Below are 25,235 nucleotides of genomic sequence, written 5' to 3'. Positions count from 1 at the left end.
CTACAGAGAGGTGATTTAGCAGAACGTTTCTAGTTGAAAATCAGAAGGGGATTCAGGAGAAACAGCTGCCTTTCTATCTGATCTGTGAACCCTCCAGAGCAGGCTTGGGCAGAGAAACCTGATGCAGTTATCAGAGCCCCCAACCTTTCCCTTCCCTTCGCTTCCCTTCCCTTCCTGCGCTCCCGGGCTGGGATCCCGGGCAGGGAGAGGAGGGGAGGGGGCTGCCTGGGGGTGCCGCTTTGTGCAGCTGCCTGATGGAGCCATCAGAAAGCACCTGCGGTCCCAGCCGTATGGAAATGACCCCGGGCGGATCGGCCGCCCCGCTCAGCGCGGCAGCAGCAGCAAACCACAACCCCCGGAGCGAAACGGAGCAGGAGGCGCGGCGGGGTCACTGGGACTTGCCCAAACACAGGCTGGGACAGGCTGCTGGTGGCACACAGCACAAGGCTCTCGTGGGCAGAGAGGCCCTGCAGGGAGCTGCCACAGATTGAGATGCAGCAAGAGGAGGCAGCGGGTGCCCTGAGGTGTCTCTGCTTTAGCCTTGGCCCCTTTTGGCTCAGCCGCTCCTGCAGTGTTACAGTCTCGAGGACTGGCTGAACTCCAGGGCACCTGTACTGGAGATCCTTCTCTTCTGGACCAGGACAGAGGCTCTAATAAAGACCTTTCTCACAGCTTGTGGGGTTTTTATTAGGAGAGATCCACACTCTCCTGGCATCCCGGTTGAGCCCTGATCCCACAAACCCGATGACACTGAGCCCAGCTTGGTGCAGGATGGCTGCAGAGGAGCTCTGAGCTGTGCCTCACCCCCTCGTGCCTCCCCAAACCTGTGTTCCATTTTGCTGGTGCAATGCATGGCAACCTCTACATGCAGGGAAACTGGAAATGCTTCCAAAAGTAACACCAGGGCAAAATCCCCAAAGGGGAGGAAGAGAAGAGAGTGGCTGTGGACAGAGGTTTCCTCCCAGGGCAGCTGAATCTCTCCTTCGAACTCCATCCCAGCAGCCGCCTTAATTTGTGTTCACTTCAGAGCTGCAACATGAAAGCCCTGGCTCTGAGCTCCAGCTGAGCCGCTCAATGGCTCAGTGTTCGCAGAAGGCATGGAAGGAATCCATTGATTAGTTTCTTCAGCTGGGATGTGACCATTCCGAGTCCAAGACCTGCCAAACATGACTTCGCCCCAGCAACTGGTTCCTATTTGCTGCTCACAGGCTTTAGGAAAATCTTTCCTCTTCCCCATCCAAGTCTCACCCTGGTTTTCCACTGTGTCGTTAGGAACGTGAATATCCATGCAGGCTCCGTGCGGGAGGGAGGATGCCGGGCTGGAGAACGGCCCTGCAGCCCAAGGATGGGCGATAACCATCTGCCCTCCCTCCGCAGCGCAGCCCCACTGTTTGCAACCGCTGGGAACAAAGAGAGGATGGGCAGTAATGCCCCATTGTTCGCAGGGCCGCTGACTAACCTTGGGGTAACAGAACAAGAATAATTATTATTCATTTAGCTCTGAGGAAAGGTGTTAGGAGAGCGGAGCCTTTGCTGTGATTTCCGAAGGACAGGACAGGAGAGGACGGCTCTTCCATGACCTCTCTCCTGGCTGGGATGGCTCTTACTTCTCCACGGCCAAATTCACTCCTGTCCCAGCCCAGGGCAGCCGCTGGCTCTCCTTCAGATGCCGTGGAGCTGGGCCAGCTTCTCCTTTCCCTCGCATTTCCCCATTCTCATTCCAGCAGGAATTAGGTGTAACTTCTGGTCTGGAGAGGGAGCTTTTCCGAGCACGGCTGCTACCAAAACATGGGGTGAAATTCAACGGCCACGTAATAACGTGGAGCATCCACCCAGCTGTAATGGCCAGGAAATGAAGAACACCATATCCAATTAAAACTGCAGGGGGATATTTATGGCAGAACGTAATTAGCCAAATTGGAGCCTTCCCCAAAACTGCCATGGGATTTTTAATGACCGCGAGCGGTCAGGGATTGGGTTTGATGTTTTGTCAAGTAAACAATACCCAGAGGGCATGAGACAAAAATCAGGAGCAAAGGGGAAAGGAAAAAGAAAAAAAAAAAAAAAAACTGTTCTGCAATTCCAGGGAGAAACGGAGACATGAAAGGAATTATCGTAACGGGGACATTGTTGGAAGGAGCAGCAGCCACCAGTCCAAGAAAGGAAAGAGCAGGGAGGTGGCCCTGGGTGTGGAGGTGGCCCTGTGCAATGAGAGGAAAGAGCAGGCAGCTGCCGCGGCCGTTCCCCCGGGAGATACCTTTCCTGGAATTTAAAATGATACGAGAAATTCTTTCAAGTGCCGTAATAGCTGGGAAGCATTGGAGTATTTTGGTAAGAGGAGGCTGGGTTAGCCCCGCTGACTCCAGCTCCCGTTTTTGGCTCGGGCACGGAAGCAGAGCTCGTCGGTGGCACATCCTGCGTGTGCCCCTGCGGGCTGCGGGAGCCGCTCCCAGAGCCAGCTCAGGGTCCGGGGGCGGTGACCGAACCCCAGTGTGGCCCCCGGGGTCCGCAGGCACGGACAGTGCCCCGGGCTGGGCGCTGGGGCAGGAGGAGCAGGGCAGTGCTCCCGCTGGGATGCCCAGCCTGGGCCATCGGCCACAATGCCCTCCTGTCAGCGACTGTCCCCGGGCTCCGAGCCTCCGCGGCTCCTGCTCTCATTAACTCCCGGCGGGGAGGGCTCACAAAAGCCGCTTTGTGGCCAGCGGGGGTCAGGGCTCGGCACACAGAGCCCCGTGGCTGCGGGAGCCACAGCCCTGTCACACACCCGGGACCCCTCAGAGCCTCTCAGGCTGCCCCAGCATCGCCAATGCCTCCGCTCCTGCCTTCCCAGAGGTGCTGATCCCACACCTGAGGAGCTGCTCCGGGCTCTGGCAATGCCATCCCAATGGGAATGCCCTGGCACAGAGCTGGCACTCCCTCGTGTCCCTGCTGGGAGCAGGGCCTGGATGGAAAATCCTCCTAGGCTGCTCTGCAGCCCTGTTTGCTCTCAGGACATCTTCCCCCTGCCCTCAATTCACAGCACTGGGCTCTGGGTGAACACATCCTGAAGGGTTTTGCTGCTGAACTCCTGATATTCCCAATTACACCGAGCATGTGCATCCAATACCCATCAAATCCCACCTGCAGGACACCTCTCTGCCTTTGCTCAGATCTCCTGGCTCAGATCTCTCTCCTTCAGAGCACAAACAAAGCAGCCAGCTCAGGTTTGAGCAGCACAGCTCTGCTTGTGGCTGTGCTCTTGGCATTCACCAGTCTCTCCCTATTGAACTGATCCCTGGTAGCCCTTGAAATTCCCTCCCCTCGGATACATGGGGGGATTACAAAGGAGAGCCAAAGGAATCAGTGCTCATAAATGGTCTCCTGACAGCCAGACTGTGATCACTGATGCTTATCTGCCCTTTCCATCTTTCAAAAACCCATCACCACCAAAACACTGCCCACTGCTTCACCGAACACTGAGGGACAGCCACGTTGCACTTTATTGAGGTCCAAGAGACACACCAGCACCTCCCAAGGGAGGTCAGTCCAGCTCCGAGCTCTGGTGTAGAATCCACAGCCTGAGAAGTGGCAGCCCCCAGGACAATGCCATGCTGGCAGCCAGTTGGAAGTGATCAGCCCAGGAAAATAAACCACAGGCCTGCAGTGACCCCCGGGTTAACACCAGGGCCAGGACAGAGGGGTTCAAGTGATGGAAGTTTAACTCCTGACCAGTATTTCCACCTTTGTGCTTCCATCCCTTTTTTAAATGACACTTTCTCCCTTCCCAAGGAGCTGAGAGCTCAGCAATCCCAAAGGAAAAGCTCAGGAGCTGGGTGGGGACTGTGATGGGGTCTCTCCAGAGAGAGATTTAGGAGAGAGAACTGGGATTTCCATCCCCCCCTGTTCCACAGGACCCTGGAAGGCACAACCAAGCAAGATCCAGCAGCCAAGGAAGGTCCCTCCATCCCCAACCACTGTCCTGCCAAGGCCATGAGGTGACAGGTGCACATCAGAGAGACAATTCAGATTATCCCATGTACACCGTGCCCAGAGCACAGAAATTCCAGGAGGAGACACAGCCCTGGAGCTGCCCTCCCCAGAGAGGCTCTGCCAGCAGAGGCACCCCCAGCACCGCTCCTGCCTGAGGATCCGCCTGCCAAAGCCTCTCTGAGAGGAAAAACCCTCTCCCGGCGCTGGAAACCTCCTCTCCCGCAATTGTCCGCGCTTGGCAACCTGGCCTGGCAGTGAATAAGCGCCAGGGAAATATTCCTCCCTACACGTGTTTGGGTTTTTCGGGGTGGTTTTCTTGGCCACAGCTCCTGGCTCTACAACAATGCCCGGCTTGTTCGGGCCCGCGCTGCAGGGCAGCTTTGAATAGATCTGTCTAAAATTATAAGCGGGCAGCCCCTGGGCTCTGCGAGATCACAGAGCCCACGCTGGGGCTGAACAAAGCCCCCGCTATTTCCCAACAATTAGGCCGGCTAAAAGGACATCTATCTCCTGCCATCAGAGCCACCACGTGCCTCCCAGCCAGCCCATTGTGCAGCTAATTAAATAACACGCCTCTCTCCCCGGGAGCGTCTCCTGATTAGCCCGCCGAGGTCCTAAATCCTTGCGGGTGTGAATGGGAGCAGACAGCTGCTGGGCAGGGAACTGCGGCTCCCGAGGGGACACGGTCACCCCGGGACAGCCACGGCAGCGGCACCGCGGATTTCGGGGCTTTTAGGGACCTTAAAGCTCATCCAGTGCCAGACCTGCCATGGGTTTCACTGTCCCAGGTTGCCCCAAGCCTGGCCTTGGACACTGCCAGGGATCCAGGGGCAGCCACAGCTTCTGTGTGCCAGGGCCTGCCCACCCTCCCAGGGATTAACTCCTTCCCAACATCCATCAGACCCAACCTGCTCCAGGCTGAAGCCATTCCCTCATCCCATCCTCAGGAAGCTGCTGAGCAGAGATCCTGGGATTCAGGAGGGCTCAGCACACTCTGCTTCCCCATCCACCTCCCAGCTGCCTGCAGCAAAAGCCGTGAAAACAGATGATTTACTTATTATTTTTCATGCTTTGCTGGTGGCTGGAAGAAAATATCAGATGCAAATATTTTTTCTAAGTATGTTCCTGGCTGATACAGAGCAGTTTGTTGTAGGGTTTTTTTTCTTTTCCCACACTTCTCATTGGGTTAAAGCAGTGGAAAGAAAATAAACAAGGAAAATGTTGTGTCATTCAACCAGAGCTAAAACTTTCTATTTTTGCACTTTTAATATGGGAAGGAATTGCAAAATGGAAAAAAAAGAAAAGGCCTATTAAAAGTAATTTGTTAACAAGCTCTTTTCACCCAGTTAGTTCACCTCCTCGAGGAGGATTCTGTGGGAGGGGAAGGTCTTGGATAAGGATGAGGCCAAAGGGAAGCTGGGAAGCTGATTTGTGTTCTGTGAGATGAAACAGAATAACCTCTGGGGCTTGGAGTTTCCTTCCAATCCCAAAAGGATTTCTGGGAAGTGAAAAAAATCCACTCAGATGATGCATCAAACACCCCAGGGCTGCCTGAAATGTCCTGGGCCACCACATCCATCCCTGGGGGAGGTGGATATGGATCTGAACACCCAACCTGCACCAGCTGGAGCCAAAAGCCACAGCAGGATTTTCTCCCCATCCCAGCCCTGCTCCTCGGGCTGAGCTCCAGCACAACAGCCCAGAGTTCCTAAATCACTCCAGATGTTCAGCACCTTTCCTCACACGCTCCCAAGACCCGGAAGAAATTCAGTTCCCCTCTGTCAAGGCCCCAGTCAGCAATAGTTGCAAATATCCCTTTTACCCCCTTTAAATCATCATTTCCCACCTCTGGCTATTTCAATCATCATTTTCACACTGGGAGAGCCTGGCTGGAGGACTGGGAAGGTGGGGCAGCAGATTAATGAGTTGATTTCCTGTGGACCTGCAGCTCCAGGCTGGAAGCAGCTGGACCTGCTGCTCCATCCACTCAAGGAAAACACAAAATCCCCAATCCTCATTCCCTTGCAGAGAGGAGACGGTGGGAGGAAGGACACAGAGGAGGCAGAGCTTGGTTTTGTTCTAATGGCAACCAAAGCTGGCTCCTGTTTTCCAAACCCAACCTGGGGAGTGGCTGCTGGTGAAGCTTGGGTGAGAAAAGGCTCCTGGGAAGCTTTAGGAATGCATCAGGGAATTATTTATCAGTGTATGTGCACAGCCAGAGGGGTTCACTGCAAAAGCACAGGGATCAGCTTGATGCATGCTGCTGTTGAAATCATATTTGCCCTGCACTCACGAAAGGCAAAGGTTTTACACCAAATAACCAAATTTTACAGGGATGCATCCACAGGGCCAGGAAAAACATCATTAAAAGAGATGCCGTGGCTCACATGAAGGTCCAGAAGGGGCTACACAGGAGCCCAGCCCCAAAACCAGTTTAACATAACCCAGGAGCAGCCTCCTCAGCCCTCCAGCAGCTTCAAAGCCCACAGGCAGGTCTGAGAGCTCCATTCATCCCAAACTCCCAAATAAAGGGCAGGAGCCAAGAAAAAGCTGCCTCCCCTCACCCAGCCAGTGCCCTCGATCCCAAAGCTCTGGGAATGGCTCCACAGCCACTTGATTAATAAGGGCCCAGGGGGGGAAACCGTTTATATAACCTCGTCTTCTCTAAACTTCCTAAGTGCTTCAGAAAGTGGCTGCCCTGGAAACCCAAACTGGAAACGAAAAATATTATCCTGCCAGTTATAAACATCCCTGGTGCTAATGAAGTGAGGAGCAGCAGCGATGGCCAGCGAGGGTGAGGTGCTCTTGGCAGGCGTGGGAGAGCCCCAAAAACCTGACTTCAGGTGGCTGTGGAGGGGAGAGTGCTCCCACCATGATCCAGAGCCAGTGGAACAGGGATTTGGGAAGAGGGATGGCTGTGGAAGTGTGGCTGTGCTGAACACAGGGGCTGGGGGCAAATGTGGGGGGAGAAGGGCAGGGTGATCACAGCCAGGCAGCAGCAGGTGGGGGAAGGCTCTCAAATCATTCCCTGAGCTCGGACTGTGGCGGGGGTGAAGCAGCACATCCTGCTCCTGGAAAGCAGGGAGGGAATTTCAGTGCTTGCTGCACTCCAGACTCTGTGGGATGAACTGCCCAGGCCAGGCTGCTCGTGCAGGCCAGCAGAGCACGGCTGTTTACACCACTGTGCTCTGAATAAACACAGATCAACCCAAATTTAGCTCCTGGGTTCAACCACCCTGCTCCTCACAGCCCCTCAGCCACACATCCCAAGCAGAGACAGGACAGCAGAGCACTGCAGCCCATTGCTCCATCTGCTTTCCCTGCTGGCATTTCCCACGGAGATTTGTTTGTGCATCAGCACCAGAAAACGCTGAGGTTTGGCTGGAAATATTTGGATTTGGTTTTGACAAAATATTGATGATTTCCGCCCAACAATCTGTCAGTTTTGGCAGCAAGAAGGAGAAAAGAAGAAAAAAAAGAGGTTTTTCCTCAAGATATGGGGACTGAGCTGACACCCAGCCTGGGACTCGGCACAAGGAGAAGGCAAAGCAAAGCTACTGGGCTGCCTCATTATCCTGTCAGTCTGATTACTGCTCCTGCTTCCACAGAGTGGCTCCTTGCCTGGATGGAAACACAGCCAGAGCTGCCAGACACACGAGGCCTCTGCTCTCCTGGGGTCAGGCAGGGGCTGGATGCAAAGCAGGTCTGGTCACTCTGGAGATGTCACAGGTACCCCAGGGCAGTTGGTGCAGAGGAGCTGGTCCAGGGCAGGAGGAGATGCCAGCTTTATTTCCATCACTGCCTTCCAGAATTAGTCCTGTCTCTGGAGTCTGGAAAACTGGGTTGAAATCTCCCAAGTGCAGACTCTTCTGCAAGATGCCTGGAACTGACCAAATTAGAATTTTTCCATGAACAGGCTCCCTTGGGGCATCTCTTCCTTTTTGCCTTTTCTACCTCAGCGCTGACATCAGTTTGACCAAGCAAGAGCTCCCTGGCCCAATTTGAACCTCAGATGTGGAGAGTGAATCACACAGACCTGGGAGAAAGGCATTCCTGACTTCTGAAAAAGAACTGCTGCTGAGTTAAGGACAATTTAACAGTTCTCCTTAACTGTTGGACCTGGATCTCCTTAGAAATCAAATCTCCCCTTTGGTGGAGCAGTTTATTTTCTCTGTTTTTCCTAAATACCAAACCCTGGCACAACCTGGGGCTGTTTTCCCCTGTCCAGTCCCTTGTCACCCCTGAGAAAAGACCAATCCCCACTGGGCTCCACCCTCCTGACAGGGATTTGTGGAGATCCTGGCTTTGCATCCTCCTGCCCTTGCAGCATCACAGGGGAAGGAAAAACATCAAAAGAGAAGCCCTGTCTGACCTTTGGGGATCAGAGGTCTCCAAAGGCAGCTCCCAGGGCATGGAGAAGCTCCTTTCATGAGCCTAAAGCTGGAAGTAAGCCCACGTGCAAAGTCCACCCTCCATGCCAAGCTGTTCCCACCCCTCCCTGAAGGCATTTTGGAGTGTCCCATGGCTGTCCCCAGAGGAGCCATCACCCCAGCACACCAGGGCCTTGTTATCCCTGCCTGCTTCCACTGGGGCCCGTCCCTCCCAGGACCAGCTGCACAGAGAGGAACCATGCTCCAGCTCTGGTCAAACAGCCAAATTGACCCAGTGCAGCTTTTCCAAAGCCTATTGATCCCAAATCCCACGGGGGAAGGTCCATCTGGAGGGCTGGGAAACTCCAGCACGTGCTGGGGAGGCTGCAGGCAGCTCCAGGGCCGGCCACGCCAGCAGCCAGGGCTCACTTCAGACGTCTCTTTTTGTGTGTAATCTGAAGCACTTGCACAGCCCTGCTCTCCAGGGACCCTCAGCCACTCTCCTGACCTCACTGAATTAAGCATGGCAATAAAATGTGCACTGAATTAATCATCTGCATCTCCAACGTGAGAAACTGCTGTGCAGGGGCTCACAGGAGCGGCTGCAGGGATTTGGGGATCTCACTCCAAGGGAAGGCAGTGGGGTTTAGATGCCTAAAGACTTTCTAGTAAGTGATACAGCCAAGGTCTTCCAAACCCCAGCTGTAAGATCAGTCTGGTCTCCTAGATCTTATCCCTGAGAACCCTTCTGCCATAAAAAGCCAGGCTGGACAGGGCTTGGAGCAGCCTGCTCCAGTGGAAGGTGGCCCTGAGCAGGGAACAAGATGAGCTTTAAGGGCCCCCAGCCCAAACCATTCTGGACAGTGAATCACACAGAGCTGGCAGAAAGGCATTTCTCTGTTTCCATGACCATGGGTGCTGGGAAGGGTCACCAGGACTGGGAGCTTGGGTGAATGATCCCCCCACCCTCTGGGAAGAGGAGGTTCCACTGCAGGGTCCTGGCAGTTCAACAGCTGATGGCTGCAAAGCTGGGATGAAGAGGGGTCTGGGAGAGCAGCAAGAGATCAGGAACCCCATTCTTCCCCCAGAGGCTCCAGGTAAGGTGAGAGACATCACAGGCACAAAGCAGGCTCTGGAAAAGGAGGTGCAGAGAGCTCCTTTGGAAAGCTCAGCCCTGGCTCTGCTCAGAAAAGGAGGAATCATTTCCATTCCCAGTTGACAGCAGGGCAGCTCGGGCTTATTTCTGTCTCATTTTAGAAGGAGAGCAGAGAGATGCAATCCCTTACAGGGCTTTCAAGGAATATCCCTCCAAATGCTCTCCTTGCTTCTCTAAGCCTGGCACTTCCTCCTGCTCTTCCCCTCTCCAGCCTGGACAAGCTCCCAGAGCTGGGCTGGGCACAGGACAGTCCCATCCTCCTGGAAGTGTCTTGGAAATAACAATTAAAAGAACCAAAAGACCATCCTAATTGCCCCGCTCCCTCCCCCAAACGTCTGACAGCAGTTTCTCAGGCTGAAGTGATGCAAATAGCTCAGATAAGGCTCAGATAAAGTATCTGTGCTCTCGAGGGCTTATCTGTGCTGAACACCAACTCCAAAAATCCTGAAATTTGCCCCGTGGGACTGTCTCTGGAGCCTGATTTCCATCTGAAGCCCCGACCTCCAGAGGCTGCAGAAACAGCTCCTGTTCAAATGCATTCTTGAGATAGCAGGGTGGGACCCGGCAGGTCTGCAGCTCCCCTGCTGCGGCTATCTGGGATTTGCCTCCTGGTGGGAATGTTGCAAGAGGGAGCTGATGGCTCAAGGAACCGGTGACGGCACCTCTCACCACCCCCGCTCACACTCCCAGGGCCGAGGGAAAACCTTCTCAGCTCTGATGGCAAGATCACTTTCCCTTGGCTAGAGATTGATCCGTGCTGGCTTTTGCTTTCAGGCCCTGCTCAGTGACTCCAGGCAGAGGGAAGGCTTGGGGGACAGCTCGGGGTGCTGGGAATTCCCTCAGGAATGGCAGTGTGGGCATTGGGATGAGATTTGAGTTCCTGGGGGCAGCAGGGATCTGGGTGCAAAGTCTCCCTGGGTTCTGTGACCATCCTGGCCTGGCAGGATGCAAAGGGAGTCAGCAATCCTTGGGACAAGGTCTGATGGAACAGAGCCAGCTCCCAGCAATGGCCAGTCTCTAATATTCATTCATAAATGCTCTGCTTAGTGAGCCAGCCCTTCCAAAACCACACAGAGCTGCAAAAGGTGTGAGAGCTGGGAGTGACACCCATTGCTCTTCCCATTCCCATTCCCAAGCTGCAAAAGGTGTGGGAACTGGGAATGACACCCATTGCTATTCCCATTCCCATCCCCATCCCCATTCCCATGCCCATTCCCATGCCCATTCCCAGTGCACAGCTCAGGATGGGAAAGGAGCTGGGAAATCCAAGGCCAGGCTCTGAGAAGGATAATTGGGATCTCTTTGTGAGCTGGTACAAAGGCCCCTGGGCTCTCCCCTGGGCTGAGACCATTCCTTGTGCTGTGGGAGCACCCAGGGTCTCCCATCTCCTGACCAATCCCACATTCCATGTGCTCTACAGACTCTGGAGTAAAAGAGCAGGAAGGATCCCTTCCTGGAGGGTTTGTGACCAAAGAATCCACAATCTAATCATTTCTACACCTCATGCAAATCCGGCAGGGATGGGAAAATGGAGCTTTCTGAAAACCTTTCAAAGCTCTGCAGAAATTGCCCAAATCCCGCTGATCCAAGCAGAGAGAGATTTCCTCTCTGCAGAGGTTTGCAGCCGACAAGCAGAGTTCTCAGGCAAGAATAACGATGAAATTCTATAGGATGGCTCATAAACGAGGCAAAAAACTTCATTTCCTACTAAAAATTCCCAACAGCTCATTCCCAAAGGCCACAGGACTGCTGTAGAGTTCTGGCTCCCCTTCCACCCCAAAAACTGGGATTGAGGGAAAACGTGTGGGCAGCTCTGGGCTCCCAGGGCTCTGCAGCACTGGCAGCACCAGGATGAACCATGAGGTACCAAAACCAAGGGATTGAGGGAAAACCTGTGGGCAAGGTCCAGCTCACAGTGCCCCATGGCACTGGCAGCCCCTGGGTTAACCAAGAGCCCCAAAATGCCAGGGATTGAGGGAAAATGAGTGGGCAGGGTCCAGTTCCCAGCACTGGGAGCACCAGAGTGAACCACAAGGCATCAAATCCCAGGGCTTGAGGGAAAACTTTCCATGATGGCACTGGCAGCCCCTGGGTTAACCATGAGCCCCCAGATCCCAGGGATTGATGGAAAATGAGTGGGCAGAGCTGGGCTCCCAGCTCTGGGAGCAGCAGAGTGAACCACAAGGCACCAGATCCCAGGGACTGGTGATTTGAGGGAAAACGAGTGGGCAGAGTGGGGCTCTCAGCACTGGCAGTACCAGAGGGAACCAAGGATTTAAGGAAAATGAGTGGGCAGGGTCCAGCTCTCAGCACTGAACCACAATGCACAGTTCACTACCAGAGTGAGCCACAAGGCACCGAATCCCAGGGATTGATGGAAAACTTTCCATGATGGCACTGGCAGCCCCTGGATTAACTATGAGGCACCAAATCCCAGGGATTGATGGAAAACACTCCATGGATGGCACTGGCAGCCCCTGGGTTAACCATGAGGCACCAGATCCCAGGGATTGATGGAAAATGAGTGGGCAGAGCTGGGCTCCCAGCACTGGCAGCACCAGAGTGAACCACAAGGCACCAGATCCCAGGTTGAGGGAAAACTGAGGGAAAATGTTCCATGGGCCACTGGCAGCCCCTGGGATAACCATGAGCCCCCAGATCCCAGGATTGAGGGAAAATGAGTGGGCAGAGCTGGGCTCCCAGCCCTCCGAGCAGCAGAGTGAACCACAAGGCACCAGATTCCAGGATTGAGGGAAAACTTTCCATGGCACTGGCAGCCCCAGGGTTAACCACAGCGGCGCCCTGTGAGGCAGCGATTTCTGCTTTATTTCAGCAGGGGAAGTGTGTCCCGGCCTGATTAGCCCAATGGTTTCCTCTTTTCCCATAACCTCCAGACCCCCATGGCCTAAGTGTTTACTTTCTGAAATAAAAAATCTGCCAGTGTTTTTCTTTTTGCAGGGCATGTGTATTTTGGGAGGGCTCGGGGGGAGGAGGCGGAGGGGGAGTGAATGGGCCGGGAGGCTGGCGCACACCTCCCTCCCCTCTCCCACCCCTCACCCCAGCTCCTTCCCAGCTGCAGCCTCGGAGCTGAGACTTCTGGCTTCGATGTGAGGAAGAGAGAGAGAGAGAGAAATGCATTAATGAGAGAGTTCAGGCTCTTGCTGCAGCAGCCATAAACACGAGGAACATCTGGAGGGAGAGAGGTGCTCCGAGCTGCCAGCAGCTGAAGGGATCAGGCTGCTTGCAGGGTCCTGGATTCCCTGCTCCCCACAGCCCCTCTGCCTGCCCTGCTGTGCTCTCCTGGCATCCTGTTGTCCATCCAGGGAGAAAACACAATCAGACAGTCCTAAAGGCTGGAGAATCAGTCCAAGATCATCCAGTCCAACCATTCCCCCAGCACTGCCAGGCCCACCACTAAACTGTGGCCCCCTGTGCCACATTTACACATTTTTTGAACGTTTCAAGGGACAAGAATTCCACCACTTCTCTGGGAAAGCTGCTCCAAATATCTCTCCTCACTTCTGCTGCCCTCCCTGTTCCTCACCATCCCAGAAAATGCCCCCTAAGTGCTGCCACCAGGGCTGGCCACAGGCAACCAAACCCTCTGGAGAGGGTGCTCTGCTGCCCAGTGTCCCCACAGGTCACAGTTCTGAGGAATTTTCTTGGGAAAGCTCAAACACCACACCCCCCCCTCCCCACTTAGCTGTGCTTTGTGTGGCCTGTCTGAAGTGTTTGGTGGTGCAGGATGGTTTCCTCCTCTGGAAAATCCAGCAGGTACATCCAGCTCACTCCATCCCTACAGAGGGGTCAGTCCTGCTCCAAGGGCATCCCAAAATGAGACCTCTTCTGCAGGCAGCCTCCAGGCATCACAGAAACCATGGCCAGGCTGTGGCTCAGATCCCTTCTTCCTGGACATCCCATTGTCCCTTCCCCAAGGCACACTGGAGCTCTCAGTGCTGCTGCTCATTTTTGCAGCTCCCATACTTGAGTTCTGCCTCTTACTGAGCTCCCATCCCCTGTTATACCTGAGAATCCCAACAAATCTCCAGGCTTCTCCCAAAACCAACACTCCAGCTTTGCCCAGCCTCATCCCAGGGCCGAGCATGATCCCTCATCCCCAGCTGACTCTGCAGCTCAAGTGGGAAAAGAGCTCTGAGCTCATTCTCTGCTGATGACCAAGGCACAGGGAGCTCCCTGGGGTTTTGTCTTGGACAGGCAGCACAGGGAATTTTCCAGAGTCAGGCAGGAAACAAATGGAAAACTGAAAGCCTGGATTTTTGTCATTCTGTCGCCTCAGTGAAAATAATCCTCTCCAAGTGCTGAGATGTAGCAGGTCCCAGCATCACTGAGTGTCACACTGTTAAAAATAGGTTAGAAACTGCTGTGAAATAGTTGCTAGATGGTTAAGCATGTACTGTTAGTTTGGTTGTTATATTGTAAAAGGGGTTAAAGGGGAGTTATAAGAAATCCGGTACTCAAGGTACCATAACAGACCTCAGTAAAGGGCACCACGAGCCAGCCTGGACAGAGCTGTAATGGCCAATCAAGCACCTTCAACCTTCATGCAAATGAAGGATCCAAACAGAAACCAATCCAGAGGGACAAAAAACAGGATAAAAAGGAGCATCTGACCCAGGGAAGCTGTGCTGCTCCCCTGGAGCATCGGGGCCATCGCAGCTGAGCAGCCCCAGCGCCGGCGCTGCTCCATCCTCAGCGGGAACGCTCCTGCCCAGCCCGGGCCCCTGCTTTGGGCCTTTCTTTTTATTGTAATAAATGCTGAAATCACTTTAGTACTGGGAGTCTGGTCCCGTTTTCAGCAACGGGAACCCCTGGGTGTGTTTTCCACAGGAAACAACAGGATCCACAGGAGCCAGCAACTCCAGCTCCCACTGACCTGAGAGCAGAGCAGGGGCTGCTTGTGCTTCCCAGCAGATTCACACACACCACAGGCATCCCACAGGCATGCACAGCCCTGCAATTCATTCCCAAGGCATGGAGGGATCTCCTCTCTCCACCAACAGATTGGAAAGTGCCCTTAACAGAGAAAGTTATTTGTGTCCTTCAGCAGCCCAGAGTGTCACAGAATCCCAGAATAATGAGGTTGGAAGAGACCTCTAAGATCGTCAAGTCCAACCTATCAAGTCCCCCAGCACAGCAGCTGGGACTGGCCTTCAGCTGGAGCCCATGGAATACCCAAAAATCCACAAAGGAAAAGTGAAAACTCCCCCATTTCTGCCAGGCCCTCAATAGCCCCAGAGCCAGAGAGGCAGTGTCACCTCAGCAGCCAGAGGTGACACCAGAGCCCTGAGCCTCACTCAGCCCCTGGGCCTGGCAGAGCTGAGGGTCAGGGAATGCTCAGCAGGTTGGGAAGAGCACGATCCTGTGCAGGGCTTTCTCTGAGCCATGGAATGATTTCCTATCCAGTGCATCCCTCCCTGTGGGGCTCACCCCAATTTCCCCCCATCCTGCTGCTCTTCACCTTCCTGCACATCCTCCTTTACCTGTTCTGGTTTGCTAAAGAGGGTGAGGAGAGCCTGGCTGGCCTGAGGGTGAGCCTGGATGGCTCAGAGAAGGGCTGGCTGGCCCAGGGATGAGCCTGGCTGGCCCAGGGAAGGCCTGGCTGGCCCAGGGAAGGCCTGGCTGGCCCAGGGATGATCCTGGCTGGCCCAGGGATGATCCTGGCTGGCCCAGGGAAGGCCTGGCTGTCCCAGGGAAGGCCTGGCTGGCCCAGGGAAGGCCTGGATGGCCCAGGGATGATCCTGGCTGGCCCAGGGAAGGCCTGGCTGGCCCAGGGAAGGCCTGGCTGTCCTGCAGGCAGGAGCAGCAGCTGTGCATGCCCTGTGAGAAGGCTCCCATTCATCTCAGCGAGAGCGTGCGGGGGAGGCAGCGCAGCACAGGGGAGGGGGAAGTGTTGGAGGAGGCTGAGAAAAGGAAGGAGGCCACAGTTAAAAATAGGATAAAAGGACATGAAAAAAAAAAAAAGCAGATTTAGAAAAAAAAAGCTTTGCTCAGAAAATGCTCTGCAGCTGGAGAAGCCGTCGGGCTGAGCCTGGTCAGCTTTACCTTCCCCCCTTCTCCTCCTCCTCCTCCCCAAGCCCCCTTCCTCCGAGCGTGGGCCTGGAAGCTGGCCCAGAAAAGCGCTCACAGAAAATGTTTTCCTGCGGGGTTCTCCACCGGGAGAAGGGCAGGCAAAGGAGGGGACACGTGGGGAAAAGCAGGGAGGCTTGGCCACGGATGTGGGTGGCCCCGTGGGACCCCGGCCCGTGGCTCTGGCTGGGCTGGGAGCTGGCCTGGGAGGAGGATCACAGGGTCCACCCCTGCTTGGTGTGGGCACAGAGCACACCGAGGTGTTTCTGCAGCTGCAGGGCCTTGGCTCTTCTGGCCAAACCAGCTCCACACCAGGGCAGCCCAGGCTGTGAGGACTTGATGCCCATGAAGCACCAGCTCTGCTTTTTGCTCTCCAAAAGATCCCTGGGATGGTTCAAGGGCAGCCTGGACACGGCTTAGATCAGCCTGCTCTGGTGGAAGGTGGCCTTGCCAGTGGCAGGGCGCTGGGATGAGATGATCCTGAAGGTTCCTTCCAACCCAAGCCATCCCAGGATTCTGTGATCCATTTCTCAGTGAAGCCAGGAGCACTCCCCCAGATGCTTCAGAAGTATCTAAAAGGCTGGGAATACCTTCAGTCCATGGATGCTAACTCAGCACAGCAGCTGTAGAAAGCTCTTCCGCTGGAGTCGGAGTGCTTCCATCCCTCACTTGCCATTAACAACAGTTTTATCTCTCCTATCAGTAAGGAAAACAAACCCACTCTGGGTGGAAGGGGCTGTTAAAGTGGCCTTGGCTCCTAAAGGCAGCACAGCCAGCACTATGCCTGTGCTGAAATTGTCATGGAATCAGAGAATCCCCGAGTGGTTTGGGCAGGAAGGGACCTTAAAGATCATCTCATTCCAACCCTTGCACCACGGGCAGGATGGCACCCCCTAGATCAGGTTGTTCAGAGCCTCACAATACTTTGATAATTCCACTAGCAAATCTTTTCTTCCACTCCAGTTTTACACCTAATGTTGTATAATCCAAAAAATATTCCCAGGGAGGATTATTAGGATCCTATTCCCTTATGAGCTCACCATGAGGTGCTAAGTGTGGCTTTCAGCATCCTTTCAGCAGCACTCTGGGCAGCCACAAGGCACCTGCAGTTGGGTGGCAGTTGGAGCAGTCAAGGTGCCTTTACAGACCTGATGCCAAGGAGCAGAGCTCCGTGCCTTGTGTAGCTCATCTCCCTCCTCCTGGCAGGCTGCCTTCAGATACTGGAGAGCTGCTCTAACACTTGCCCAGAGTCTGCTCTTCTCCAGGCTGAGAAAATGCTTGCAGGACTCTGGCTTGATGACAGACCCCATGTGCTGCACTGGGGGCTCAGACCATTCTTATTGGAATTGTTGTGGCATGCTCAGCCACTGTTGATTGTTCTTCATTGTGCTACAGGTAATGAATAGTTGATTGCTTTAATAAAGACACACTTGAAATGATAAGAGCTAAATTTTAAAGCAAAATTAATATGAGAAAAATTCCTAAACCTATGGCCAGTTAGCAGCAGAGCAGCCAGCAGCTCCCCTCTGGATGGCCTTGTTCTGTCACCTCTGGGCTGGGCCTTTCCCTCCTGTGGTGATCTCTGGGCACTGCCATTCCCAACATGTGCACCACACATTGTGGTACAAGCTGACAAAAAAAAACTACTCCAGTCCATTTTCAAATGTTGGCCTTTCAAGACAAAAAACTCCACCCCTTCTTGCTTTATCTATGAGCTAAATCCACATCAGGCTTTCCTTTACCCATATCACAGAATAATCTTATCAGTTTCAAGCACAGTGTAAATAAACTTGCTCAAGCTTCAAAGGCAAAGCATCTTCCCTAAACGCAAGCAGCCCTCAAACTCTTAGAAATGTTGTGGGTTTCTATTGCAGGAGGATATATTCACACTTGCATTTTCCTTGTTGACTTGTTTCTTTCACCAACATCAAGACCATGAAAACCAAAATAGCCTCTGGTGCAGCAGAAGAATAGATGACAAATGGTTTTCATGTGCAGCTGAGACACAAAGGAGAAATGAAAGGCTGTTCCTGGCCCCATATACAAATAAGAGTTTCCTCTCATTTAAAATTAGAAACTGCTCTAGACTGAAGAACCAGCAACATGAAAAAACAAATCAGAGAAAGAGCACCTTGCATTGCAACAGGAAGCACTGAAAAGTAATTTTTAGGTATTGCAAGAGACCCAGGGGCCTGTCCTGCTCATCCCAACTCTCTAAAAGCTGGATCAAAACCTGTGGGAGACAGCAACAGCTTGGATTTCTTTCCCTGGCTTCACTAATGTTTGAGGCAGGCTCCAGCCTCTGCAACAAGAAAGTTCACAGAGCCATGGTGGAGTAAGGAAGATCTGGGCTGCAGATATGTTGGTCCCTGGAGAGAGCACTTTCACAGAAAACGGGAGAGGGTTGGGGAAAAAAACCCTAAAAAAACTTTCCAGGCACAGACTTGCAAAATGTTTGAGCAAATCCAAATGCTGCCAGGGCAGATTTCATCAGAGCAGAGCTGACATCATGCTGAGAGAGGTCACTCACAGGAGTTGAGCAAATAGCTGGAATAAGGATGCCTGGGAATAGCAGAGGGGCTTTGCTCCAGCCACAGGCACAGCTCTCTGTGTCCACCTCCTGCTCACACTCAAGTGCTCACCAGAGGAGAAAACAAAAAGAACCAAATGCCTGAGCATTTGCCTAGAGAGATTTCAAACTGTACATTTGACCCAGCAGTCACTGTTCTGCTGAGCCCTCAGCTGCAGAAAGTCTCTGAACACCAGGGCTTGCCCTCCCCAGGGGCCAGAGAGCACCACCAAGGAGCAGGAATGCTCACAGGAGAGCAGCACATGCCCAGGGGAGCTTACACGGGGTTGAAGTGCTTCAGGACAGGCTTATGTGGGACTGAGGGGAAACATAAACTTCATCTTGGCCCTTGGAAAGGTCACATTGTGCAACTTGAGCTCTTGCTCTTGGTTCTGTGGCTGGGCTGTGCTGGGGGTACCTGAGCCCTGGGCTGCTCCCTCCTCACCCAGCCCAGGCCAGAGAACATCTGCCCTGCCAGCTGCTCCTCCAGGAGTCCTGGAATCCCAGCTGGCTTGCAGGGGACCTTAAAGCTCATCTCATTCCATACCACAAGAAGCGGCCCCGAGTGCAAGCTCAGCATGAAAATTCATCTGTCGGGGCAAGAATCAGATCCTGGTGCTTTTCTAACAGCTTCCAAACTACAGAGGTGTAGCAGGAGACATCAGCTGGGTTGGGAAGGCATTCCCTAGGCCCTGTCACCAACCTGGCAATGCTGTGCCTGAGGGTGGCACTAAGGGCAAAAAGCCCCAATAAATGAGGGCAGGACTGGGGCAGAAAGCAAATCTGGAACGACACTTGGGGGGGACACAACAACAGAGCCTGGTGGGGATTCAGGCTCCTTTTTCCAGCTGAGGCTGCTCTGAGCCCCCCAGTACAGGGAAGGTGCCACCCCTGTGTCCTACCCATGCCACCACAAATGTCCTACTCGTGCCACCACAAACGTCCTACTCGAGCCACCTCGTATCCTACTCATGCCACCACCATGTCCTACCCATGCCACCACAAATGTCCTACTCGTGCCACGACCATGTCCTACCCATGCCACCACAAATGTCCTACTCGTGCCACCACCTTGTCGTAGCTGTGCCACAACAAATGTCCTACCCATGTCCTACCAGTGCCACTGCCGTGTCCCACCCATGCCACTCCTGTGTCCTACCTGTGCCACCACAGATGTCCTACTCGTGCCACCACCATGTCCTACCCATGCCACCACAAATGTCCTACCCATGTCCTACCAGTGCCACTGCCATGTCCTACTCATGTCACCCTATGTCCTACCCATGCCACCGCTGTGGCCTACCTGTGCCACCACAAATGTCCTACCCATGCCACCCCATGTCCTACCCATGCCATCACAAATGTCCTACCCATGCCACCCCCATATTTTACCCATGCCACTCCACGTCCTACCCATGCCACTGCCGTGTCCTACCCATGCCACCACAAATGTCCTACCCGTGCCACCACCATGTTCTACCTGTGCCACCACCATGTTCTACCTGTGCCACCACAAATGTCCTACCCACGCCACCTCTATGTCCTACCCATGCCCTACCCGTGCCACTGCCGTGTCCTACCCATGCCGCCCCATGTCCTACCTGTGCCACCACAAATGTCCTATTCATGCCACCACAAGTGTCCTACCAGTGCCACCCTGTATCCTACCCATGCCACCACAAATGTCCTATTTCCTACTTGTGTAGGAAATGTCCCATATCCTACTTGTGCCACCACCATGTTCTACCTGTGCCACCACAAATGTCCTACCCATGACCTACCAGTGCCACTGCCGTGTCCTACCTGTGCTGCTCCATGTCCTACCTGTGCCACCACAAATGTCCTACCCATGCCACCCCCATGTTTTACCCATGCCACCCCCATGTTTTACCCATGCCACCCTGTGTCCCACCCATGCCCCACCATGTCCCCCCCTGTTTCCCCTGTGTCCTACCCGTGCCGTAGTGCTCCAGCCCGGTGGGCACCTCCTGCGTGGCGGGCTCGTCCCAGAGCGGGCAGCAGGGCCGGGGCTGGCAGCAGGAGGCCTGGAAGGCACAGGTCACCCAGGGATCCTCGCAGGGAACGGGCACTCCTTGTTTCTGGAAGGAGCACAGGGAACTGTCAGGGGAGGGGGACCCTGAAATGTGCGAGAGGCAGTGGGGCTGCCCCAGAATCAGGCAGCGAGTCCTGCTCTGCAGATCCCAGCTCAGCTGGCTGAGGGGTGTTGGGACAAAAAGGGCCTTTTTTACATCAAGATGAGGAGAAAAGTGAAGGTCAGGGTGAGGCTGAGATTGGCAGGATTGCAGCCTGGGGGTCTCCCATGGGGATACCCTCTGTGGCAGGGCTTTGTTCCACTCCCCACAACTGGGAATGTCACTTTTAGGCAGCAGGAGGCCCCAAAAGCCCAAAACGTAGGAGGTCACCAGGGGGTGCAGAACCATAGCCCTGCCCAGGCACTGAGGGACAGTCTGGTTCCAGCTCTCTCTTCCAAGAGAGATATTTATGTTCATCTTCCTATTTATAGGGATATTATTTGGGATTATTTTCTTTATATTTGGGTTGTTTATGTTGGTTTTATTGGTGTGTCCACAGAGATGTTTATGCATGTGGTATGCACACATGGGTATATGAGTTATACACCTCATATGAAATGTACAGATGCATCTATAATTTATATAACATAATGTATCATTACCCAAACATTACATAATAAACATATTATTATGTGTTAATACACAATACATGATTATATGGGTGATATAGAATTTATACACCCACACCTATGTAATCCTAGTTTATAACTCTATATAAATTGCACATTTATTTTCATTGTATATGAAGCTAAATTTACCCTTTATAAAGAAAATGCATTTACTATACATAGATATAGAGATATTTAGAAACATAGATTTGTTTAGATTGGGAACAAAGCTTTAATAAATGATCCCAGGATATAATTTTCATTTTATTTTGTACACACCTATTTTATACATATTTTATGTATATATAGTGTGTATATATATGTACACACCATATTTATTATGTGCATCTGTGTGTATATTTTATATATATATATTTACCATGGACACACACACATATACATATATACCACACAATAAATACATTGCATTTAAATGTTTGTCTCCCTAGAAGAGGACAATACCATGCACATACCTATAAATAAATGCAGGATGTTTGAATTTTTTATCATTGTTACCATTTCCCTGTGGGGGAATAGATTTCCTTGATGGCAAATCAATATTTAAAAGCCAAATGCTTGCTCGGAACCATTTAAAGGAAAGCTGTGAAGCTGCCTTGGGAATATTCCATGGCTCAGAGTGGGCTTTTCTTCCCAGTTTGGGGAAAATGTTGGGTTTTAGCACAAGTTCTGTGCAGCCTGAGGTGTCAGCCCAGAGCTTATCTGACCTCTAAGGCTCAGCAGTTCTTTGGACAAATGGTTAGAAATGCCATTTCTCTAAATAGAGATTTGATTTCTCTGAATATATTTCTCTGATTTATTGAAATAAGGATCAGATTTCTCTAAATATGGATCTGATGTTCCTAAAAAAGGCTCAAATCCCTGCTCAACCTGTCCCAGGATCACACTGCGACCTTTATTACACACAACCCCCCATCAGCTGCAAACAGACCAGAGCTGGCTCGGGACAGGGAGCACCAGAGTGGTCCCAAAACTCCAGAAAACCACGGGAGCCTTTCCCAGCCACTGCCCTGCTCTGGGCTGGTCCCACTGGTCCCAGGTGAAGGGCAGCAGGGGGAGCAGGCAGCGGGACAAAGCTTGCCCTGACACTCCTCCCAACACCAGCACAGGAAATCCCACCCAGGATCCCATTTCCAGGGGAGGTTTGCAGGCTCCAGAGGGTCAGAGAAGCTCTGGGTAAACACTTGGAATTCAGGACTGCCCTGAACTACCTCAAACCTTGGATCCTCAGGAGATGGCACCGAGCTGGGTCAGGGCTGGAGAAATCACAGCAACCTGAGAGAGAACTGCTGGGGCAGGAAACCAGCCCCAATTCCTGTTTTTTATAGAGGCATGGAAAGGTTTGGCTTGGAGGGTTGGAAGGGACCTTAAAGACTGTCTCACTTCACCCTCTGCCATGGGCAGGGACATCTTCCACTATCCCAGGTGGCTCCAAGCCCCAATATCCAGCCTGGCCTTGGGCACTGCCAGGGATCCTGGGGCAGCCTCAGCTGCTCTAGGCACCCTGTGCCAGGGCCTGCCCACCTTCACAGGGGTGAATTTCCTACTAAAATCTCATCTGTGCCCACCCTCATTCAGTGCAAGGCCATTCCCTTGTCCTGTCTGTTCCTTACCATCATTCCAGGCCGAGCCAAAGCATAAGGAGCTGCATTGCTGATGGCTGTGTCCATATAATAACTCATCATCTTGGAGGTGCCTGCAGGAATGGAGAGGGGCATTAGAGTCCATGCCATACAAACTAACAGCACCAGCTAAATCCATGCTTTCCACAGCTGTATAAAGCTTGGAACACTGTCACCTTAATGAGTTTAGGCTGGAAAAGTTAAGAGGAAAAATACCTGGAATAATAGGAAATATTGTGATTAGAGGGGTCGTGTCAACAATGCAGCACCCAGATGCAGGAGTGGAACCAGGGGAGAGTCTGACAATGGGGAATGAATTAATGAATGATCACCTGCAAGCTGAGGGAGCTGCTCTGAGGGAAGAAGATGAGATCATATTTCCTTTGCTGGAGAATTGGTGGGAAATTGTTGCCAATTTTTTTCTTTTCAGAGAGAAAAAAAAAAAAAAAGGCGGTTTGTTGAGATCAACACCTTTCCTGTGAAAGCTTTGTCAGGCCCTGTCTGCCTCACAAAGAACTTTGCTGCTTTCAGGACACATCCTCTGGTTTTGCTTAGGTTTCCCTGGCTGAATCTCTGCCTTGCAGTCCCACATGGCACTCCTCACTCAGGATTCACTCTCCTGAGCAAGTCCTCCTGCCAGAGCTGCTCATTAGCTGGATTTTTAATCATCACTGGAGCCATTTGTGTGGCTGAGGCAGAGGAGCTGTGCTGTGGCTCTTTAGCAGAGCTGTGGGTGTTTCTCCCTCTCTCCTTGCCATGCCAATGGGAACACAGGGCCAAGGTAAGGTCTGTGTTTTGGGGATGTGACTCCAAGGTGCTGGGAGGACAGAGGGAAGGGGAATAGCCTGGACTGGCCAGGGCTGGCCTGGGCAGGACGATCCCTGGAGCCATGGGAATGGCTGTTCCCAGCCTGGTGGTGCAGAGGAGCTGCTCTAACCTCCCTGAGGACACAGCCCTGGCTCCTGGGGACCCCCTCTGCACTCCTGCAGAGCCCTGGGCTGTGGCCATTGCAGCTGCAAACACCTGGCTGAGTTATCTTACAACAAAATCCCAGAACCATTCAGTCCAACCCTTAACCTGGCACTGCCAGGTTATCCCAAGTGCCACTTTACACGTGTTTGGAACACCTCCAGGGAAGGGGACTGCACCATGCCCTGGGCAGCTGTGCCAGTGCTTGGCAAACCTTTGAGTGAAGAAACGTTCCTGATATCCAACCTAAACCTCCCCTGGTCCTACCTGAGGCTGTTTCCTTTACTCCTGTCACTTGTTTCCTGGGAGAACAGGGAACTCCCCCTGGATGCCCTCTCCTTACAGGGAGTTGTGCAGAGCCAGAATTCACAGAATCACTGGGTTGGAAGAGACCTTCAAGATCATCGAGTCCAACCCAGCCTCAATACCTCAACTAAACCCTGGCACCCAGTGCCACATCCAGGCCTGTTTTAAAGAGGGCCCCCTGAGCCTCTTTTCCTCAGGCTGAGCCCCTTTCCCAGCTCCCTCATCAGACTCGTGCTCCACGTGTTTTGTGCCCAGCTCTTCTCAGCAGAACCAGCTCACCCACATCACCCCCGGCCTCCACTTCTACCCTGGACCCCTGAACATCTCCTGGAGGCCCTGGGACCCTCTCCCAGCCTTCCCTCTGGTCCTTGCCTGGGGGCTTTGCTGCTGCCAGAGCTCTCTGCAGTTCTCCACCCCCGGGGCAGGGCAGAGCTGCTTTGGCTCTCACTCAGCACCTCAACAAACACGGACCCCCAGAGCATCTCCCCCGTGCCCTGTGAGTAATGGCCCAACACAAAACACCTGCATGTGCACAGTATTAAATTATCATCATCATTTCCTGCTGGTTATTACTAACTCTGCCTCGAACACCAGCAGAATTTTTTTTTCAAACTTCTCTTTTTTAATTCACAAGACTGAAAACTACCTCTGCGTGGTGGAAGAACAACCAACCTGTTTCTCTTTGTGCTGTACCCAAAACCACACCGAGTGCGAGTTAGTGTGGCTGAGAAGCCTTAACTAATCTCAGCATCTGTGCACGCCCTGCCAGCCCGCCCTAACGAGGCGTTAAAACGCCTTGGCTTCAATCTCCCTGCAGCTGGGGCAGCTGCAGCTGGGCCAGACAAAGTGTGTGCAGCCCTTTGCTGCAGCCTGGCTGAGCACAGAACGCTGCGGTTCCAAGGGACCTTATAGCTCATCCCGTGCCGTGGGCAGGGACGAGTTTAGGCTGGAAAAGTTCTCTCTTCCACGAGACCAGGGTGCTTTAAGCCCTGTCCCACCTGGCCTTGAGCACTTCCAGGGGGGAGCATCCCTGGCATGAAGGGCATCCCCTAACGCAGGGCAAGGTGCTCCATGCCAGCCCATCGCACACCTGACCCCGACCTTCAGCACATGGAAACCATCTCAGGTAAACACGGGCTGGCCTTGCCCTAAAGCAAAGGTTGATGCTGCCAAACAAAGCAGGGCAGACAGGGTGGAACAGCCAGAGAGAGCTGGGGCTGTTCAGCTGCCACAGTGACACCCACGTGTGTGAGGGTGAGGGCTGTCAGCCCCAGGAGCAGTCACAGAGCAGTCACAGAGCAGTCCGACCCCTGCTCTCTGCTCTGCAGCTCGTGCAGCAGCAGCTGGGCTTGCTTTGGGGTTTTCTCCCCCTTGGTGGAGGCAGCTCACTCACAGCAGCTCTCGAGAGTGCTTCACGCCTCGCTGGCTCTCCTTTGCATCTTTCTCAGGCTGAACCTTCCAGCAAGGC

The 25,235-nt window shown here is 53.2% G+C and overlaps 1 protein-coding gene across 1 annotated transcript in view; it reads right to left on the bottom strand.

Annotated features, from left to right (window-relative positions):
* The window catches only part of ETS1 (ETS proto-oncogene 1, transcription factor), a 73,060-nt gene extending 52,840 nt beyond the window's left edge, over positions 1–20,220 (bottom strand). Inside the window, exon 1 of the mRNA XM_077189976.1 lies at positions 20,106–20,220. The gene's annotated coding sequence lies outside the window, so the exon portion shown is untranslated. The remainder of the gene's footprint in view (positions 1–20,105) is intronic.
* Between the last annotated feature and the right edge of the window lie 5,015 nt (positions 20,221–25,235).

This window comes from Agelaius phoeniceus, chromosome 23 (genome assembly GCF_051311805.1).
Source record: "Agelaius phoeniceus isolate bAgePho1 chromosome 23, bAgePho1.hap1, whole genome shotgun sequence".
In the NCBI taxonomy this organism is placed as follows: Eukaryota; Metazoa; Chordata; class Aves; order Passeriformes; family Icteridae; genus Agelaius; species Agelaius phoeniceus.
The sequence above is the reverse complement of the archived record's forward strand: the minus strand, read 5'-3'. Positions and strand labels throughout refer to the sequence as shown.